Below are 22,308 nucleotides of genomic sequence, written 5' to 3' on the forward strand. Positions count from 1 at the left end.
TGGAACTGGAGTTCCAGACAGTTGTGAGCTCCCATTCAGGTACTGGGAATTGAACCCAGGTCCTTTGAGAGCAGCTAGTACTCTTAACTGCTGAGTCAGAGCTCCATCCTATTGTATTATATTTAATTATAACAGTTTAGAACTCTAACAATAAAATGAAAAGAGAAACAAACATACTATAATTGAGGTTATTTAATTTTCAATTACTTACCACTGCAGAGTCGTGCAGGTTGCGTGTTTCAGCTTCACGTGCTTTGGCGTCCTTCTCGTTCTAGAGAGAGAACCATATGCAGAGCGATGAATAAAGAGATCGACATGCACAGGACCCTTAGGGTTGCAGTTTTTCACATTACTCTAGACAACTGCTGATAGCATTATTTGGGAAATATTATATTCACTGTCTCATAGGGTATAAGATACTCTTCCTCTGTTTTTGTTTTTTTTCCCCAAATGGAAAAACAATTCTGGTTGGGAAATAGACCAAAGAGATGCATAACAAATTTATTGATTTTTAAAAACCCAATTATAGCATGTGTTCAAGCAAAAAAAAAAAAAGTCTATAAGAGAAGTTACAAAATAAATAAAGTAGACATGGTGGCTGCCCTCTAAGAGGTCAATAAAGAGGAGAGAGCATGAGTCAGACCTGCCCCGGCAGAACTGGAAATTGAGGCGATTCTCTAGAATTCAGTGTGCAGTAGAGATGGGAGTGGAGAGCTGTCACTAGTAACCAAACATACATCCAGCCACAACTCAGTCTGCAAGTGACTCTTCCACTAGAGGGCGTGGCTTGGCCATTTCAGAGACAGGCATGACTGTGAGCTACGTGTATGATGTCAGCTCTATACGGCCTCTGTCTTCCATGAGATGGTCTATCTGACTGCCTATCCTTATCTTACCCTTCAGTTGCCCCGGGACTGTCACTTCAGGACAACCTTACCTGTATAAAAATGTCTGAGCATCTTTAGGGAAGGTGAAGATAGAATTTTTATCCAAATCCAGATCACCCTACAACTTCATAAAGGGAGATAACTGCAGTTAGATCATCTGGGAAGTGGAGAAAAAAAATACTGAGGCTAGCATAATGGATGATTGCAGCTCAAAGACTTCCGGTGATAGGGCTGATCGTTCAGGACAGAATTCCTTTCAAAAACTACAAAAGAGCAAGCACTGAACAAGGAGGAAACAGGGAAGCCAGCACACCTGATTTCTGTGCCCTTTCAAAATACAAAACTAAGCAAAAGCCTATTGTGCAAATGTAGCAATCTAATTTCTGAAGCCAAGAAATACTGGAGCCAGAAAATTAGATGGCAAATTAAATATGTCTGAATCTTTTGTTATTGGGAGGAAAATCATCTTCTGCTAGAAATGATTCTCTAGCGGATTAGGGTATATGATGTTATTGTAAACCTATTCATATACTAAATTATTTGACTTTTTAAAATGTTCTTTAGACAAGGGAAATGCTGAAGGCATATTAAGTAATAAGTACAGTCTGTCTTCCTCCTGAAGATCTTAGAAAGTGCGTTAGCTGTTGAGTTTTATAAGAAGTTAGAGAGAGAGAGAATATGTTTGGTGGATGTGCAATAAGGTGTGGGGGGAAGGGGTGCCTTTGGGGGCCCATGCTGAGGCATCCCTTCCCCCTGAGGGACCAGCCATGTTATAGTATAGAATAGAGTTTATTCAGGGCATGGGGAGTGGAGTTGATAGAGAAGTAAAGACAGAGAAAGGGGGGAGGGAGACTGAGACAGACAGAGACAGATGTAGAGGGTGGCCATGAGCAAAAGGAAAGAGAGGGGAAAAGGGAATGGGAAGAGAGGGGGAGCAGGACAAGAGGACAGAGCAAGGAGGAAGAGAGAAAGAGAGGAAGAAGAAGGAGGAGGAGAGGGAGAGAGGGAGAAAGGAAAAGAGGGAGAAGGAAAAGTGGGGGGGGGGGGATGGGCCAAGCAGCCCCTTTTATAGTGAGTCAGGCATATCTGGCTGTTGCCAGGTAACTATGGGGTGGAGCCTAGACAATATGCTAACATTAACTTTCTGGAAGTATCACCATTCCTGATTTCAAGATACATTGCAAAGCAATAGTGATTTAAAAAAAAAAAAAAAAAAAAAAAAAAACAAGGGCTGGTGAGATGGCTCAGTGGGTAAGAGCACCCGACTGCTCTTCCAAAGGTCCGGAGTTCAAATCCCAGCAACCACATGGTGGCTCACAACCATCCGTAACGAGATCTGACGCCCTCTTCTGGTGTGTCTGAAGACAGCTACAGTGTACTTACATATAATAAATAAATAAATAAACCTTTAAAAAAAAAACAAAAAACAAAAAAAAAAAAACAAAAAAAAAACAAAACAAAACCTTTGTGATGTTGGCATAAAAACAGATAGTTTGATCCATGGAGTCAAATTGAACACCCAGAAACAAATCCACAGAAAACCTACAGACACTTGATTTTTGAAAAAGAAGCCAAAACTACACGATGAAAAAGAAAGAAAGAAAGAAAGAGAGAGAGAAAGCAAGCAAGCATCTTCAACAAATGGTGCTGGTCTAACTGGATGTCTGCATGTAGAAGAATACAAATAGATCCATATCTATCACCATGCACAAAACTTATGTCTAAGTGGATCAAAGACCTCAACATAAAACTGGATGATAGAAGAGAAGGTGAGGAATAGCCTTGAATGTATTGGCACAGGATACAGCTTCCTGAACAGGACACCACCTCAGGCACTGAGCTCAACAATTAATAAATGGGACTACATGAAACTGAAAGGCAGCCTACAGAAAGATCTTCAGCTACCCATCTGACAGGATATCCAAAATATATAAAGAACTCAAAAAGACATCAACAAACCAAGTAACCCAATTAAAAATGGGCTCCAGAGCTAAACAGAATTCTCAACAGAGGACTCTCTAATGGCTAGGAAGTACTTAAAGAAATGTTATCAGGGAAATGCAAATTAAAACAACTGAGATTCCATCTTAAACCCTTCAGAATGGCTAAGATAAATAACTCAGCATATGCAGGTGAGGACGTAGAGAAAGAGAAACATTCCTTTATTGCTGGTGGGAGTGCAAACTCGTACAACCACTTTGCAAATCAATTTGGGGGTTTCTCAGATAATTGGGAATATTTCTACCTCAAGACCCAGTTATATTGTCCCTGGGAATATATCTAAAAGACCTTCCCACAAGGACAGTTGCTCAACTATTTGTATTTCTAACAGCCATGAACTGCAAACAACCCAAATGTCCCTCAACCAAAGAATGGATAAAGAAAATATGGTACATCTATCTACACAGTAGAATATTATTTGGCTATTAAAAACAAGGACAGCATGAAATTTGCAGGCAAATGGATGGAACTAGAAAAGACCATCCTGAGTGAGCTAACCCTGACCCAGAAAGACAAACATGGTATATACACTCATTTATAAGTGGATATTAGCCATAAAGTACAGGATACCCATGCTACAATCCACAGACTCAAAGAAGCTAAGTAACAAGTGCTTGAGTCTCACCGAGGAAGGCAAATAAAATAGACATCGGGACATGGATAGAGGGAAGGAACTGGATGGGAGAGGGGATGGGGAGGGAAACAAGAGGGATCCAGTGTGGGGAAGATGGACAGAACTGGAATCAGTGTGGGGAAGATGGACAGAACTGGAATCAGTGTGGGGGGCATCTTTGGGAAAAGCTAGAAACCTAGGACAATGGAAACTTCCAGGGATCTATGAGGGTGACCCTAGCTAAGACTCATAGCAATGGGGGATATGGAACTTGAAATGGGTACCCCCTGTAACTAGGCAAGACTTCCAATGGCAGAATGGGAATACCAACCCAGCCACAAAACTTTTGACTGGCAAATTTCCCTGCCTACAAGATGTGCAGGGATATAGATGGAGCAGAAATTGAGGGAATGGCCAACCAATGATTGGCCCAACTTGAGACCTATGCCATGAGAGAGAGCCCAGTCCTGATACTATTAGTGATATTCTGCTATACTTACAGACAAGAGCCGAGCATAACTGTCATGTGAGAGGCTTCACCTAGCAGCTGATGGAAACAGATGCAGAGACCCACAGCCAAATGTCAGGTACTACTCTGGGAAGCTGTGGAAGAGGGGGAGGAAAGATTTAAGAAGCTAGAGAGGTCAAGGACATCACACACACACAAAAAAAAAACCCCTACAGAATCAACTAACCTGGGTCCATAGGGGCTCAGTGAGACTGAACCACCAACCAGAGAGTATGCATGAGATAGACCTAGGCCTCCTATACATCTGTAACAGATGTGTAGGTCTTCATGTGGGATCCCTAACAGCAGGAGCAGGAACTCTGACTCTGCTGGCTGCCTTTGGGACCTGTCTCCTAACTGCTGCCTTGTCTGGCCTCAACAGAAGAAGATGCACCTAGTCCTACTGTAGTTTGATATGCCAAGGCTGGTTGACATCCACAGGAGGCCTCCCCTTCTCTGAGGAGAAAGGAAAGTGAGGTGGGGGAAGGGACAGGGAGGAGGGGAGGGAGGGGAAGCTGCCTGCAGTCAGGAGTTAATAAATTAATACAAAAAAAAAAGAAATGCTAATTATAATACCTACTTCATAGAGTAGTAGAGCAGTATAAGGATTAAGGAAGATAATATTTAGGAAGTATTTCAGAGATTAGAATATAGTAAGCACTGAAAATTTGCAGTTGTTACTCATCCAAGAAATACTCATGATTACCAATATTCCCAACTAAACAACTGTGTTTGCTAAGATTGTCATTTAGTAGCTATTAATAATAAAAATAACAATCTTTTAATTTTTCTTTCTTTCAAATAAAAGCAGTTGGAGGATAAGTGGCCAAGGTCTCAGAGTCACCATAGTCCTCTTAGGCCCAGCTTCAGGGATCTTCACTGTGCCGGTGTTGGCTCTTAGTTTCAAGGTTTCTCATGGTCCTGCAGAGGGCTGCCGGTGTCCAGACCCGTGCTCGAGCTCCAGGCAAGAAGCCAAGGAAAGGGAAAGAAAGACTCATGCAAGCTGGCTGTTCTCTTGACTAGCCTTTTAAATGGCTGCTCCACTTGAGAGGAGGCTGTGCAAATTGCTTTTTAGCTGTCCTGTGTACCTTCAATAAAAGCCAGAGCTCTGTTTCCTAAGAAGAATAGGGACATGAACACTGTCCTTATAATGGAGGCATAAGTTATCAAAGCTTGACTCCTGAATCACGTTGTCTTCATTTTCGCCCTGTGGTAATGGTACACCTGAACCGATGGAATGCAGGTCTCCTTGAAGTTTGTTTATATGGTTGTCATTTACTTGGAGCTACATAACTAAGATATTTGAGTTCAGAGAAGAAGATAGGTTGCTAGCCATTTGTGTTTGGCACTAAGGACACAAACATACAGACACAGGCATATACTTTGTCATCTTATATATTTTACTCATGGATATCTCCAAATCAGTACTTTTAGGAAATCATTTTATTTATATATATATATATATATATATATATATATGTATGTATGTATATGTATATATATATATATATATATATACACACACACACACACACATATATAATATTTATATATATGCCAACTCTTTCCTTGGCCCAGTGATTTTAAAACTGTAGCCCTAATAATTAACCTAAAATATAATTTTATATTTATGTAATTTGACCCGCTTTTCTTATTCTCATAAGAATAATGTTCTAAGCGCTAAGGTGTGACGTGACACGACAAAAGTACCTTGGTAATGTCTACCTATTAATGTAAGAGAGAAAATTTTAAATGTTGGGGCAGGGTTTTTTTCAATGGAAATATAATCCGGCTCCCAGGAGAATTCAAGCCTCACACTGAACACAAGGACAGTGTATTGAAGGACGCAGGCTTGAAGGACTCCATCTTGGTCAAGTGGAGAGTCCCATTGCAAACGCTGATTCCACAGCCAGGTGGATGCCTTGGGGGATGGGAAAGAAGCCGGTAGCTAAGCCCTAATCGGTGTTGTTTGTGGTGGTTGTTATGAGTGTGTGTTTGTGGCAGATTGGGGCTAACAGTGAGTCATGCTGGCAAGGAGAATTAACAACTATTAACAAATGACGATGGCCTGTCTAGTAAGTTCCCAACCTCACTATCAGCATGACGTCATAGTCCTTCTGATTTGCTCGAGTTCTCCTGGCATAGCGCTTGCCAGATCATATATGAGGTCAGATAAGCTTGCATCTCAAATGATTAAGAAACTGAGCTTATGTTTCCCACATCGAATAAAGCATATTTACTTTTTAAAAAATGTATCTATTACCTTTTCAAGGTTCATGTGAGCAGGCGTTAGTGGAGGAAAGGATACCATTGTGACCAGTGCCCCTAACCACTCCTGCCATTGATCCTTAGCACGTGTGACTTTGCTGGGGACGACTTGGCTTCTCGCTTCCAGATTCGCTGAGAAAATGGGAATGGCCCGGCAAGGAAACCTAGAATTCCCTCCCCATATCCCATCCCTTTGGCTTGGTTTTTTCTTTGTTTGTTTGTTTGTTTGGTTGTTTTTTAAGCTCTTGCTTTGTTCCTGTTGAAGACTTTTCTCTGAGTGAGCAGCATTACTCCAGCTCCTGGGAAGTTAACTCACAAGCCATCTAGTCCCTGTCTCCACTTCACACTGGCTAGTGATTTTTTTTCCTTTAGTGTCTTGATTGCCTTGGAACAATTAAGACACTTTGATGTTTAATCAAAGGCTTTTCCTTGGCTTTCTAAATGTCATCCCCTCTTCTGTTTTTTGAAGGTCAAGCTCTTTGATACAGAGCACAGAACAATGGGCCCCAAACTTGACTAATTATTAACATTTTTTTTCCTTTTTAAAGACAGGGTGTCACTATGTATCCCTAGCTGGTCTGAACTCCTGACTGGCTGGGTCTCCACACCTTGTTTGATATGAGAATTTTTATTTATACATTTGCTTTTGAGGCCCTTCTCCAGACGTCCTGCATCCTCAGGCTGGCCACTGATACACCCGGCCACAGCCTTGCTCTCTCTGTCTCTGAGTGTCCACAGGGATGAGGTGGCTCTCTCTAGCTGTTCTTTGTATCTCTGCTCTCCTGCAGTACCATACCAGCCCTAGACAGACTGCCGTAAATTCATGTTTTAGAGGTATTCAACGAATCTCCTTGTTTTCAAGACAAAATCCAAAATTTCAGCATGCCAAACGGAGCTCTTAATTATGATCCCTCTACTAACCAAGCAGACAAATCGTTCATCACTCTTTCCCAGAAGAATGCTTGCCACCTGTAATTCCTCCGGGCACTGTTCATTCTTGTTTTCCAGGTTTTATTGTGCGGCTCCGAAGCTCTGCTCCTTGGAACACCTGTAGCGGGCTCTTTACCTCTCTCCTTACCCCTTATAAGGAGGGGATTACAGGAATACCTTTCCATTTTAGCAACTGATACTGAGTTCCTTAAAGGGAAGGGATCAGATTCATTTCTGTAGCCCTCACAGTATACCACAGGTCCATAAGAGGTTGTTATGGGTGCTTTCCTTTTTAATTGAATATATTTTTCATACAATATATTCTCTTTTTTTTGGATACAATATATTCTGATCATGGTTCCTACCACAACTCCTCCCAGACACTCCCCATCTCCCCACCCACCCAACTCCACATATTCATTCTCGTTCTCCTAAAAAAAAAAAAAAAGTAAACATACCAGACTAAAAAGGCAAAAACATAAAAAAAGAAAGAAAAAAACCAAGAAATACAAACACAAACTGACACACACTGGCACACACACACATGCACCATAAAAAAAAAATCACAAAATTGGAAACCGTAATATACAATTAAAAAACTGTTCTCCAAAGTCTACAGAGATACCACTGGAGTTCATTCAGTCTGTATAAATCATTGAATGACTGAAATAAGAATATTAAGTCAACATGGTTTCTCCTGGAAAGAAGTATTAGAACACAAATAACATTTCAAATGGTCACTTTTAGGTTTAATATTCTAAGTTCCAGCTGTCACCTTCCCCCCACCCCCTTACCCCTTGCTGAGACAGGGTTTCTCTGTAGCCCTGCCTGTCCTGGAACTCGCTCTGTAGATCAACCTAGCCTCTAACTCAAGATCCATCTCCTGTTTCCCAGCGCTGTGAAGGGAATGCGCCCGAGTCACCATGCCTGGCTCAACTGAATTGTGAAAAGTGAACAAAATTTCCGAGTTCATATAGTCCGTTTTACAAATGTCTAGTGATTAAAAAAAAATTAAAATATAGAATGTGACGCCGATTTGTCTACCCTCTACCAAGTAACTGCTCTATAGTCAGCTGCTGCTTGAGTTCTTTTCTTTTGCTTTGTTTGGTTTCCGCATTGGCTTTCTGGACTTTCATTTTTCTTCCCCGCGAGGGCTATTGAGTGTCCTGAAGCTTCTTGTAAATCCAACCAACAGCCTCACCTCGAGTGCCGGGATGCCCTGGCTGGCCGTGCTTGTGTTTGAACCTCTGTGGTTGGAACGAACTGGGTAGGAAGTTTCAGAATCCGCTGTTCGCCCCTCCTCCTCACCACAGAGAGAGAGTTTTAACAGAGTGAATCAGCTTACTCCTTCCCACTTCTGCTGACATTTATCATTGACCTTTTATGTTTTTATAATCATTTTAACTATTAGCGTCCCCACATGAACTAGAAATGATAAAAATCTTTGTGCAGCCATTAAGTGAAACCTTGTTCTTCCAGGTATGCTGGGATAAGTTGTATGTTCATGTTGGATTTACAGACCAATGAACTAGCTGCTACTTCATCTCACACTGTAAGTATGTTTGCTTTTTGTTGCAGATAGGATAAAGGTATTTTTTCTTGATTCTTTTTGTACTATTGTAGCAAAATATATATAACAAAATATACCATGTTAACCATTTTAAGTGCACAACCATCATCTGTCCTTCTCCAGACTGCTTCATCTTGCAAAGCAAACCCAGGCAGCCTTCATCCTATGCTGTCTCTATGATTGATTATTCCACCTCCTGCAAATGGAATGTATAGTATTTTTTGTGATTACCTGATTTCCCTCAGGTTTTGCACACATTGTAACAGAATTTTGCTGTGACGGAACGTCTCACATTTTAAGGCTACATATTATCTCACTATATACACACAATTCATATACACACACACACACATACACACACACACATATACACACACATACACACACACACATATATACACACACATATACACACACACACATACACACACATATACACACACACACATACACACACATATACACACACACACATATATACACACACATACACACACACACACATACACACACATATACACACACATACACACACATACACACACACACACATATGCCTTCTTTTTTGTCTTATTGTTATGGTAGCCATACTAACGAGTACCTTTATTTATTTTTCCATTATAATTATTCAACTTATTACTTAGAGCTATATAAATACTATTGCTTCTAGCTTCTTTTGAGCTTGTTTGTAAAGAAGTTTGGGGGAGCAGGTGTTAGCAAAGAAAGCATTGATCTATGGTAGTGGTTATCAACTTGTGGGTCGGGACCCCTTTCATTTTTTTTTATGTTATGACTCATACATTACAGTAGCAAAATTACAGTTATGATGTAGCAACAAAAATAATTTTCTGAGTATGGGTCACCTGAACATGAGCAAGTCTATTAAAGAAAGAGTCACAGCACAAGGAAGGTTGAGAACCACTGACTGTGTGAGCAGTGGAACGGTGACTTTAAATTGATAACCTTTTCACATTTTCTGGTGTTAAAGTCAGAAGAACTGAATCGGGTTTGTGAGTTTTGAAAAGGCAAACTTAATTACGATATACATGACAGTAAGAACTTCTGTTGGGCTTTATTTTCTAAGTTGTGATAACAAGTATGTTCTGATATGTGAAAAAGAGTTCTTACAGTGACAGATATGTCTTTGTTCAGGGTCCTATAGAGTAGGTAGTGTAGACAACAAAAGTATTTTTCTCACAGTGCCAAAGGCTGGAAGCTCTGGCATGGCTTGCATACTGCTTAGGGCATTCTTCATGCACAATGTTTTACATGAAAACAAGCAAATAAAATTACAAGATTATTACATAAATGAAAAATTAAGGATCATAGTCTATTGTGTTGCTTGACATCAAATTATTGAACTTTAAACTGGAAATGCATTACAGTATCTCTAAACAATTAAATCAGAGGCTAGGAAGACTACTCAGTAGGTAAAGTATTTGCCACATAACCAAGGAGTTTGGGTGCCCCGAACCAATGTAAATACTGGGAGAAAGGGCAGGCCCACTTGTAATTTCAGCCTTGGAGGTGGAGGAGAGGAGTGGGTCTCTGAGCAAGCTAGTGGGGGAGACTAGTCATCATTAAACTCTGATTCACAAAGAATCAGATGGAAGAGCAATCAAGGAAGACACTCAGATCTCACAGGCATGTTCAGACATGTGTACCAATATACACACACACACACACACACACACTTTTTCCACACAAAAATACACACACACGCACACGCGCGCGCGCGCGCACACACACACACACACACACACACAAATACACATACTCTGTCTTCATATACACACAATCTATCTCCACAAACACAGACAGACAGACTCTCTCTCCCCCTCTCTCTCTTTCCACACAAACATACACACACATTCTCTCTCTCCACATACAGAAACACACACACATACACTCCCCCACACACAACACATTCAAATTTGTCCACAAATGTGATCATGCACTCACCAGACTCACATATTCTATATATATATTCATATTGAATATCTATATCTGTCTATAGAATTCAAACTCTATATCTATATATCTATATGGATTAAAAATGACTGTATATAGATATATCCCTGTCTCAATAGATATCATAGATACGATATCAATATGATATATCTCAATCTGCCAAGAAGGCCCTAGCAAAATGTCCCAGACTGGGTAGCTTAAGCAACAAGAATCCACTTTCTCATGGCTCTGAGGCTAGAAGTCCAGGCAGAAGGGGTGAGTGATGGTGCTTGTGGAAGCCTCTTTTCTGGCTTGTGATGCTCTTGTTTCAGTATCCCAACGGGACTTCTCTTCTGTGTAGAGAGAAGTCTCTGGCTTCTCTTCCTCTTATAAAGGAGTCTAAGTTTATGAGATTAGGACTACTCGTGATCTCATTGAACTTCAATGCTCTCTATTAAAGATACTATCTTCAAATAAAGTCGCATGGCAGTTAGGGCTTCAGCATATGGTGGGCCGCAGTTCAGGCCTAAACAATAATGTTATAGATTTTAAGTGTAATTACTTCATGTATATATATATATATATATATAAAACATGTGTATTTTAAGTATATTGTCATATTGAACTCTGCTACCGTCTTCATCGGGTAGTTAGGAATTTTGTATTTTCAGTTAAACAATGAATAGAGAAAGCAGCTTCTCAGCATTCTGCTATCATCTGATGTTGGTAGGTCTGGGATTTGAACCAATAAATTTGTGCAAGTTTATTCTTAATTACTCGGCTATCATTACCTCTCTTGAAATAACTTGCTTACAGATTTAAAAGGAAATTATTAAGCTCTAAAGCATGCTCACGAAATTTCGCATCACTTTAAAAAAATATGTGTATGGTATTGCTTTCCAACGTTAAGTGAAAAAAAGACAGGAAGATTGAGACTAGGGACAGGCATGGGGCCTCAGGCCTTTAATCCCAACTCTCGGGAGGGAGGCCAAGGCAATAGGATGATTGACAGCTAAAGGCAAGCTGGGGCTACACCAAACCAAACCAAACAAGACAAAATAAGACAAGACAAATATAGAAAAGTTAGTAGGCTTAGTCTTAGTCTTCTTCAAAAGCTGTGTTAGGGGAAAAAGGGCCAAAATTTAATCTTTTGTCTTCCTTTTGGGAAATTTAATTTCTTTAATCAGAAAATGTCTATTCTACAACTCTAGCTATTAAAATCATAAAGCATACTTAAAGTTCCCTACAGTTTATATTAGTCTATTACATGAGGCAACTTTTTAAAACTTTATAAAATCCACTTAAAGTATTTCCTAGGTGACTGGTGATGATGGCTCAGTGGATTAAGTGCTCTCCACACAGGCATGGGAACCCGAGGTAGAGTTTGAAATAAAATCAACATAAAATGTAGGTGTGGTGATATGAATCTGTGACCCAGTGCTACAAGGGTGTGTGTGATGTAGGGTTGGGGGCAGGCAGAGACAGACAGATCTCGTAGCTCCTTGGCCAGCTAGTAGAACTGAAAGAGATGACTCCAGGTGTTGGGAGAATTTTTACAGAATAAGGTGGAGAGCCAGGAAGATGACTCAGCAAGATGGCCACCAAGCCCGATGACTCGAGTTCTATCCCAAGAAGCTCCGAGGCTAAGGGGGAGAACTGGCTTCCATAGCTGCCCTCTGACCTCCACACACATACTGTGACACAGAGGCAGAACCTACGCCCCTAATAAATAATCTAAAAAAAAATCTGAGGAGCAATAAAGGAAAGTTACCCAAAGCTGACCTTTGGCTACCACACCCACAGAAGTGTGGATACACACACAGCTTTAAAAAAAATTTAAGAATTTTTTTCTGAAAAGTCTCCTCAGCGCTCACCCTGGGAATTAGTTTACAGCTGATTCTGAAGATGTTTTTTATATAAGTCACCGTGTCCATTTTCCTTAAAGGCATGATTTTATTTTTCTGAGAAACAAAACTGATACTGCTTACGCCAGACGTATGGATTGATGTTTTTAACCTCTCTGAGGTTGGCAAATAGATGACGGGCAGAAGTTCACAAATTATCCTCGTCTCCCTTCATTGATTTTTAGTATACAGTAGAAGCTAAAAGGATCTTGGAGATGAGCCAGATGTATTTGACCTAAGATTACTGTTCATAAAACAAGATGTGTATCGTATACATCATTCTGGATGTCTTCTCAGATGTGGGGCGCAAACTCTTCAGTTGTCTACCAGTGTGAACCACGTCTAGCTCTACCCAGTCAAGAGATACCCAACTATTTGATGGGCTCTAGATACTAGATAGTTTGTTTTCTTATTAAATCTTCACTACAGTGCGGTGCCTATGTTCACTTTTTTGTTTTTAATGAGAAAATTAAGATCGTCAGCTTAGCTAGGATCAGCTGATATCTAGTGTCATAGCTAGCTTTAAACATCAGTTTGCTTTGGACTGTAGTAACAGAGATTAAATTAAAATATCTCAAGTGGAAACAGCCTAATGTCCATTAAAATAATTATATAAATATATATTGTAGTTTATTATACAATAGAATATTATTTAGCCAAATAAACAGCCCTAACATGCTGCCAACATGAATGGAATTCTGACATTAATTGTAATATGGATTGAGACATTGTTTGCATTAGTGTGTGTGTGCGTGCATGCGTGTGTGCCACACACAGAGTCAGTTCTCTCCCTCTATCATGTTGAACTTAGGTCATTGGGCTTGATAGCAGGTTCCATCCTCCAGTGAGTCATCTCACCAGTCCAGCATGGGTGAATTTTGAAGACTTTATGATAATTGAAATAAGTCAAAGAGAAAAGCAAATATTATATAATTTCAGAAAGATGAAGTACTTTCATCAGACAGAATGGCAGAGGCAGAAAGCAGAAAGGTGACCAAGTCCTAGAGACAGGGAGGAGAAAGAATACAGTTAGTGTTCATTAGGCACAGTTACAGGATGCAATGGTGAACATTCTGGATGTGGATTTTGGAGGTGGTGGAGACAAGAAAACGCAAGGCTGTGCTTATCGCTAGTGAGTATATAAAATGATTAATATGGTAAATTCCTACTATGTTTTTTTTTTTCTTTTACCATAGTAATGTGACATTTGAAAACCTCAGTGACATTTTAACTAATTATAGGAGCAATACTTCGTTGAGGATCCTAAGAGATTCTATCTGCAATCATAGATAAAAATAGAAAGGACAGGCAGATAAGTGGTCAGACCCCACTTACATTTAGGGGGAGTTCAAGAACTTCCTTTAAACTTCGCTTGTACAGCATGGCACTTCTGTTGCTTCTTGAAATATTTCTTTGTTGAGAATGGAAATGCATATTAAATGAAATAGCATTTTATCATCATCTCAACATTGCGACTGAATAGGAGTCATGAATCAATTAGAGTAGATAAAGTAATAAGGGTGTCCTACTCTGTGCAGGACCCATAATATGCTCTGAGAAGAGGACACACCTGGTCCCCATGAAAGCAGAGCCGAGGAAAGGAGAGTTGAGCCCAACCTGTGAAGAGGGAAGACAAGGAGGGAAAACAGCTACAGCCTCTAAAGAGACCTTCAGAAGCACCTGAGTTTGATGCTCACAGAGACAAAGGTTGAGGAGTGAAGGAAAACAAATCTTCACATAGGCTGTCTACTGATAGATGGTTGGCTCTATACAGTATAGCTCCTCTCTCTGCTTTATAGGATGATTTTCCTCTTATAGCTCCTCTCTCTGCTTTATAGGATGATTTTCCTCTTACATCACTGAGTGGCATTGTCCTGGCTGATTTTTATGTCAGGGTGATACAAGCTAAGGCCATTTAGGAAGATAGAATCTCAATTGAGAAAATGCCTTTATAAGACTTGCCTGTACTACATTTTCTTGATTGGTGAGTGATGTAGGAGGGACCAGCTCACTGTGGGTACTGACATCCCTATGCAGGTGGTCCAGGATGGATGGTATGAGAAAGCAGGCTGTGCAATCCATAAGGAACAATCTAATAAGCAGCACTCCTCCATAGCCTCTGCATCAGTTCCTGCCTCCAGGTTCCTGCCCTGCTTAAAGTCCTACCCTGACTTTCCTCAGAGATGGACTGAAACAGTATTACTCTTTAAGATGCTTTTTGGCATGATGTTTTCTCATAGCTTTAGAAACTCTAATTAAAGCAGGTATTTTTTTTTAAATTTAATTTTATTTGTAATTTATTTTTTACACTCCATATTCCATTCCCCGCCCCTCCCCACCCACCCTCCCCATCCACCCTCTGACTGCTCCACATCTCACATCTCCTCCTCACCCCACCCCATCTCCACTTGGATGTCCTGCCCTCTACCCAACCTGACCTCTAAACTCCCTGGGGCCTCCAGTCTCTTGAGGGTTAGGTGCATCATCTCTGAATGAACACAGATCTGGAACTCCTCTACTGTATGTGTGCTGGGGGCCTCATATCAGCTGGTATATAGTCTGTTTGGTAGTCCAGTGTTTGAAAGATCTCTGGGGTCCAGATTAACCAAGACTGTTAGTCCTCCTACAGAATTGCTCTTCTCCTCAGCTTCTTTCAGCTTTCCCCAACTCAACAACAGGGGTCAGCTGTAAAACAGGTATTTTAAAGACACACAGGAATAATGCAGAAAAGGAGAAGAATCAATCACGTGTCTAACTCTTGATGCTTGCCTCCTAAGATCAAGAAGAATGAAAATGGAATCTATATCTATTGCTAACTCCAAAGCTATATCTAGCAAAGGACCCATTTTCCTTCTTTCTTTCTTTTCTTTTTCTTTTTTTCGTTTTTTCTTTTTTACTTTTTTCTTTCTTCTCTCTCTCCCTTTCTTTCTTTCTTTCTTTCTTTCTTTCTTTCTTTCTTTCTTTCTTTCTTTCTTTCTTTCTTTCTTTCTTCTTTCTCTTCCTTTCTTCCTTTCTTCCTTCCTTTCTTTCTTTCTTTCTTTCTTTCTTTCTTTCTTTCTTTCTTTCTTTCTTTCTTTCTTTCTTTCTTTCTCTTTTTTTCGAGACAGGGTTTCTCTGTATAGTCCTGGCTGTCCTGGAACTGACTTTGTAGACCAGGCTGGCCTGGAACTCAGAAATCCGCCTGCCTCTGCCTCCCACGTGCTGGGCATGCGTCACCATGCCCAGCAGGACCCATTTTCAAATGGTGGCAAACCCAATATGAAAAGAAAGTCAATTTTGTAGGTAGTAGACAAATGAGCAGCTTAGATAAGATGATCATGCTGATCAAAATGAAGCTACATGAATTCAAATTTATTACCACTAAGAGAAGCTAGACTCAAAAGTTGGCTAAAATTAAATCTGAAAAATGTGCCTTGTATGTATGGGTGTTTTGCCTGCATGTATATCTGTGCCCCTCTTACCAGAAGAGGGTGTTGGAGCCTCTGGATCTAGAGTCACAGATGGCTGGGAGCTACCGTGTGGGTGCTGGGAATTGAACTGAGGTCTTCTGGAAGAGCAGCTGGTACTCTTAAGCACTGCAGTCCCATTTCTGTCTCTTATGCCACACAGTATGGCACTTTCCGGCGGCAGTCCAGGGAAGGAATATGAACCATGCTTACTCAGTAAGACATGCAAGTAATAAATGAATACTATATTCTCCAATAGATATGCAGTGACAAAATAGGTATACAACCACACTGAACAATAGGAATAAATCTGAAAAATATAAGGTTAAACAAAATGAAGCAGTAAATTTAATGTAAATTTTCAAATAGTTAAAACCAATTTTTAGTGCTACAAGTAAAAATATTTGTTACTAAGGACTGGACCACCAACCAAGGTGTACACATAGAGGGGCCCATGGCTCCTGCCACATATGTAGCAGAGGATGGTCTTGTTGGCATCAGTGGGAGGAGAGGCCCTTGGGCCTGAGGGGGCTCAATGCCCCAGGGTAGGGGAATGCCAGTGTGGGAAGTGGGAGTGGGTAAGTGGGTGGGGGAGCACCCTCATAGAGGCAGGGGGAGGGGTCTGGGATAGGGGATTTCTGAAGGGAAGACCAGGAAGGGGGGAAACATTTGAAATGTAAATAAAGAAAATATCCTGCTACACTCTCTGGTCGAGTCAACTGGACAAGCCGAGAGGCTTAAAAGTCACTCATGAGGCAAAAGAGTTTCAAGGAAGCTTTCCTCCTGGAGTCTAGTGTTCCCTACCCATACAGTGATTTTTCATTCCCGCGTTCCATTCCCACGTTAGTCTAGTATATGGATCCACGTGCTCTCTTTCAATATTTTTCTATCATAAGTGCCTTTTAAGATTGAATTCTGACATAGCTAAAGCCGTCCGCCAGTGTTCCAACAGTCCTGGTTGGTCCTTAGCAAGACCTTGGGCTTGGAATTCAGTACTGCCCCTGGTATTACACTATCTCTTTGAGTAAAAGTTAGGTCACTGCCCTTCACAGGAATTTACCATCACTAAGGAAGAAAGAAGTTTCTGACCGTAGGAGAAACCAGAATAGATATTTAGAATTATAGCTGAGTTACACCTATATACAGGAATTTACAATGGTTTAGGAAGTAGATCCGGCTGTGGTTTTAGAGTATTGCATTATTCATGAGATGGTTAGCTAGAACGGAACTCCCTAGTTAGAACCATGACTTGGGTGTGAAAGCCCTTGCCCTAGGAGTGAAAAGATCTCACACCTGGCTTCTAAGACTATAGATGACCTTAGATAGGGCTGACTTTGTCTCAATTATTTTATTGCCCAGTTTCTGCCAGTCTTTGTGTTTTCATTCCTCTGTTCTGTGTAAGAGCCATTAAGCATCTGGTTACCTCATTTGTACCTTGCGGGTATGTCACCCAACTACCTGTTGTCTTCTGCATAAAAAGTCTGATGTTCGATTTGAAAAATTACATTCAGATTCCACACAAACTCTCCTGTGTGTGTGTCTGTCTGTCATTCATCCACACTTTGCCCACCCGTGTCGAGAGACCCCGTTCCACGCAGACACAGGGACCCAGAAGGTCTGCGGCAATATCCAATTTATATAAAAAAAGGAAGAAACAAAGGAAAAAAATGAATTTTGCTAGCAGTAATTTTTTAAAGCTTTATGTTCTTAGAATATTGGTTTTGATATTTCTACTTGTGTTAAGTACAAACACACATACATTTAAAACATAGGCACAAATTCACATCTTTTGGGCATTTTAATGTCATTTTAATATATAAAGCTATTAAACAATAGTAAGAAATCTGTTTTTCCTCTTGAGAAGTGTAATTTAGAAAAGTTGACTGAAATTTTTGTGTCAAAAGTTTCAAAATGAGCCAAGAATATTTAAAATAGTTTTGTACCATCAGGAAGTGCAAGAAAAATTTTCTATGTTATTAATATACTTATTTAAAACATAATTATTTTTTCTATGGCAGACATGACTGAAACCATCCCTTTTAAGAAGAATGTATTCACACTATAATAAATTTTGTTTCCTCATATAGTAAAAAAAATAGTGCTCGCTTCGGCAGCACATATACTAAAATTGGAATGATATAGAGAAGATTAGCATGGCCCCTGCGCAAGGATGACATGCAAATTCGTGAAGCCTTCTATATTTTTACCAGTACCCCCGGAGCTCGTGTCTCTAGCTGCATATGTAGCAGAAGATGGCCTAGTCAGCCATCACTGGGAAGAGAGACCCCTTGGTCTTGCAAACTTTATATGCCTCAGTACATGGGAACGCCAGGGCCAAGAAGTGAGAGTGGGTGGATAGGGGACTGGGGGTGGGGAGGGTATGGGGGACTTTTGGGATAGCATTTGAAATGTAAATGAAGAAAATACCTAATTTAAAGAAATAGTTATTTCTTGTGCAAGGGAAAAGATAGGAAACAAGTCTCTTTAGTATTTTGGGTATTCTGGAAATAATTGTATAGAGATAGAATTATTACATAATTGTATCTGATAGATTCTGACTATGCAGTATTATGTAGTTTACAAAAACCAAGATATAGACTTATGAGTTGTATACTTTCTTACATGTGATTATATTGAAATAAAATATTGTTAAAGTATAGTATATCACATTCCCCCTTCCCTGGCTTGCTTGTATCTTTTGGTAAATTTCTTCAGACTGTAAGCTTTCTTTTATGTGAAAAGCTAGGAACAATAGTGCTCACTCCATGTGTTTCCTTGAGAATATAGTGAGCCAGTATGCATGAAACATTCAACAAAACTGTAGCAACATTATTCAGGAACCATTACACATTATTACTGTAATTATGATGAATAACATGCCACGTCATAATTTTACTACTGAATAAACCACTTCAGACATATTTTCTACAGTGGAGTCTATTATTTTATGATAACTTGGTATGTTCAGTGTAAGCCCAGTCATTCTAGAAAAACATGTGGTGTGGCGAAGCTGGAAGTCCTAACTCCCTTCAGTGTTACACAGAGATAATTTAAGTGCAAACATTTTATAGCTTTTTTCCTTTTTACCCTGACAGCCGCTGGAACACGTATAATAGGAACAGGGTCTTCTGGAACAATAGTCCTTTGTATCTGTAGGTTACATTTTTACCTTAAGCTTTACAACAATCTAAGAGACAGAGAAGGAATTATTATGATTTAAAGATGTGCAAACCAGCTCAGCAGGTTGAGTTACCCAAGAGCTCCATTGCAAAGACATGGCAAAGCTGAGAACAAGGTCATTGCCAACTTAGTTGGCTCATTCAGGAAGTGAAGGAAGGTGGGGATAGTATAATGTGCATAAGACAATGTCTATTGAGCAATAATGCACAGTGGACTTTTCTGTGATGTAAGTGTTCTTGATCTATAAGTGATCAGTATGGTAGCCACTAGATCTACCTGTGGTGACTGAATATTTAAAATGTATCTTGGGTGAGCAAAAAAAAAAATTGTTTCATTGAGTTTACACGTAAATGACCATGTGTGGCTAGGGCCTATCATACTGGACAGTGTGTAGTTATATTGTTTTAGGGAACTTCAAAATGGCCATGGCCATAGAGTGGAGACTTAGTCAAGAGAGAGACGATCTATTTACTTTATTGCTGCATTTAGGTTTTCTTACATCCGCAACTCTATGCAAATGAAAAGGATTGTTTGTGTTCAAACCTGAATATGTGCAATTGATGCTACCTAATGTATTTGTGGGGAAAATATTTTATTGCATTTGTCTTATATTTCCCAAAGCGAAAACCTGAAGAGAATTCATGCCAACTTAGACTTCCTTTTTTATTTTTTTGGCAATGCATTTAGTGGTCTTGTTTCTTCTAGAAGAATTTGACACACTGAGATCATGACTGCTGGAGTTCTACCTTACAGTGGGAAAAGGAGTTTTTTTTTGTTTTTTTGTTTTTTAAAGTTTCAACAGTTAAGGGAAGCTGGGTGGGACGTGGTAGTTGACTGCAGGTAGAGCCTAAATGTCTAGCTTTCTGCTCTCAGCTTCAGTGTGTGTGTGTGTGTGTGTGTGTGTGTGTGTGTGTGTGTGTGCATGTGCATGTTTGACATGTGAACATGTGGCATGAGGCAGAGAGCACCATGGGTGTTATTCCTCGGAGACTGTCTACTTTGTTGGGTTGCTTTAGGCAGGGTCCCTCCCTGACCTGGAGCCCCTGAGCAGACCTGGCTGACTGGTCACTGAGCTCCAGGAATCCACCCATGTCTGTCTCGACTCGGCTGCAACTACAAGCATATGGTATCACGTCTGCCTTTTAAGTTTGGACTCTGGGGATCAAACCTTACGGACTGAACTATCTCCCTGGCACCTAGAACCTCAGGTTTGTTTGTTTTGTTTTGTTTTGTTTTGTTTTGTTTTGTGTTTTTTAAATGAAGACGTTGTGAGCCACCATATGGTTGCTGGGAATTGAACTCAGGATCTCTGGAAGAGCAGTCAGTGCTCTTAACCTCTACACTATGCCTCCAGACTCAGAGGCAGGAGCAGTAGGGATGAGATGGGGGGGTTCCGAAGAGACCTGGAAAGGGAAAACATTTCAAATGTAAATAAAGAAAATATCTCCCCCCCAAAAAAGCTGAAAAAAAATGAAGGCGTTGGCTTGGGGGCTCTTGTAGTTTTGGGTGGTAAGAACATAGAGTTTTATGATTCTGTCTTCTAGATCATTGGGTTTTAGTCAAGTGTTGTTAATCATATCATCTGCCCTATTAGAAGTAACAAAAACTTTGGCTTTCTACTAGATATGCTGAATATGTATGTGCACACATATGTCTGGATCATTTGTTTTTAAGGGTACCTGGAGAAAGACAGGTAAACTTATTGTTTTCGATTCAGAGGAACTCATGGCTAAAATTTGCTTGTTTATATGTTTATTTTGAGAAAAGAGTCTTGTTATGTAGCTCTGGCTAGCCTGGAATTTGCTATGTCGACCAGGCAGGCCTTGAAGTCACAGATAACTGCCTCTTTCCAAGAGCTGGGATTATAGGTGTGTGCCACCATGCCTGGCTTAGAAGATCTTAGCTACTGAGATTTATACGTAAAGGAAACATTACATACTAGTGACAGTGAAGTGAGACGTCAAAGGAACATCCTTTTGTTTCTTTGGCTCTGTGAGCCGGCCAGCCTTGTCCCTACTTGGAAGTTAAGGACAGTTCAGTTGCTTCTTGCATTGGAAAAAGCAGCACTTGGGAAGACATTTTGCCTGATTATTATCTCTATTTACCCTTTGGGATGTTAGATGTCCTTTATTCTCAGGATTGCAAATAAGGCAGCTTCATTTGGTGACATTATTGCTGACGTGCGACACTGTAGTGGTGAGACAGTGACTTAACACCAGATCACGTTTCATAAGGACACACAGATTCACTGTGGAGGAAAGAACACATGCTCACTAACATGTGAATGATGGTGTTCACTGAGGGCTGATTCGCAGTAGACAGCCCTTGTCCTAGTGTTTTCCACCAACACATTCGTTCTTCTTACACAGAGATGGCATGTTAATCAGTTAAAGGAAACACAACAGGCAGTAAAGCTCAGGGTCACGGGTCACACCTGCTTTCTCACGACGCCAGGGATCACTGGCGGGAGTGGGGGGTGGGGTGGGGGAAGAAGACAAAATAATCACATAGAGCCCCCTCTGCTTTAGTGCCCCAAGAGCTAAAAGTATTCCTGGCACAGAAGAGATTATTTTAATAACTTATGTGTTGCTCAAATTCAAGTTTGAGCTCCCGCATGCAAAGTGTCTATTGATTTGTCTGCATTTGCTGTCCACAACCAAACATTAGGGAAAAAACGAAAATGCTAATTATATCATCAGGACTGAAAGACAGCTAATCCGACTGCTGGTCTTCTTGAATTGTTGCCCAATAGGACCTCCGTACATAACTACACCTAAGTACCTTATATGAGATTAGCCTGACAGGAACCAAATATAAAAAAATATTTTAATCTATAAAGCGACCTCTTTTGTGCCTTTCCTTTATTTCTCTTCTTTCTAGTCATGCCTTATCTGGATTTTACAGAACCACTTTAGCTTATGTTTAACCAGTTCAGCACATCGATATGGCTATTAATCATTCAAAAATAGTGTTGCTGGGATGGCATTTTAAAGTACGACTGAAGTTCACAGTCAGTTGTTGACTTTAGGTGAAGGTTACCCTCTAGAATCT

At 40.3% G+C, this 22,308-nt stretch overlaps 1 non-coding gene across 1 annotated transcript; it reads left to right on the forward strand.

The window, feature by feature from the left end:
• Positions 1 to 18,175: 18,175 nt before the first annotated feature.
• Gm22290 lies at positions 18,176 to 18,282 on the forward strand. The gene has a single exon (XR_003951322.1). It is a non-coding gene; the product is annotated as a U6 spliceosomal RNA (small nuclear RNA).
• Positions 18,283 to 22,308: the final 4,026 nt, after the last annotated feature.

This window comes from Mus musculus, chromosome 14, assembly GCF_000001635.26.
Source record: "Mus musculus strain C57BL/6J chromosome 14, GRCm38.p6 C57BL/6J".
In the NCBI taxonomy this organism is placed as follows: domain Eukaryota; kingdom Metazoa; phylum Chordata; class Mammalia; order Rodentia; family Muridae; genus Mus; species Mus musculus.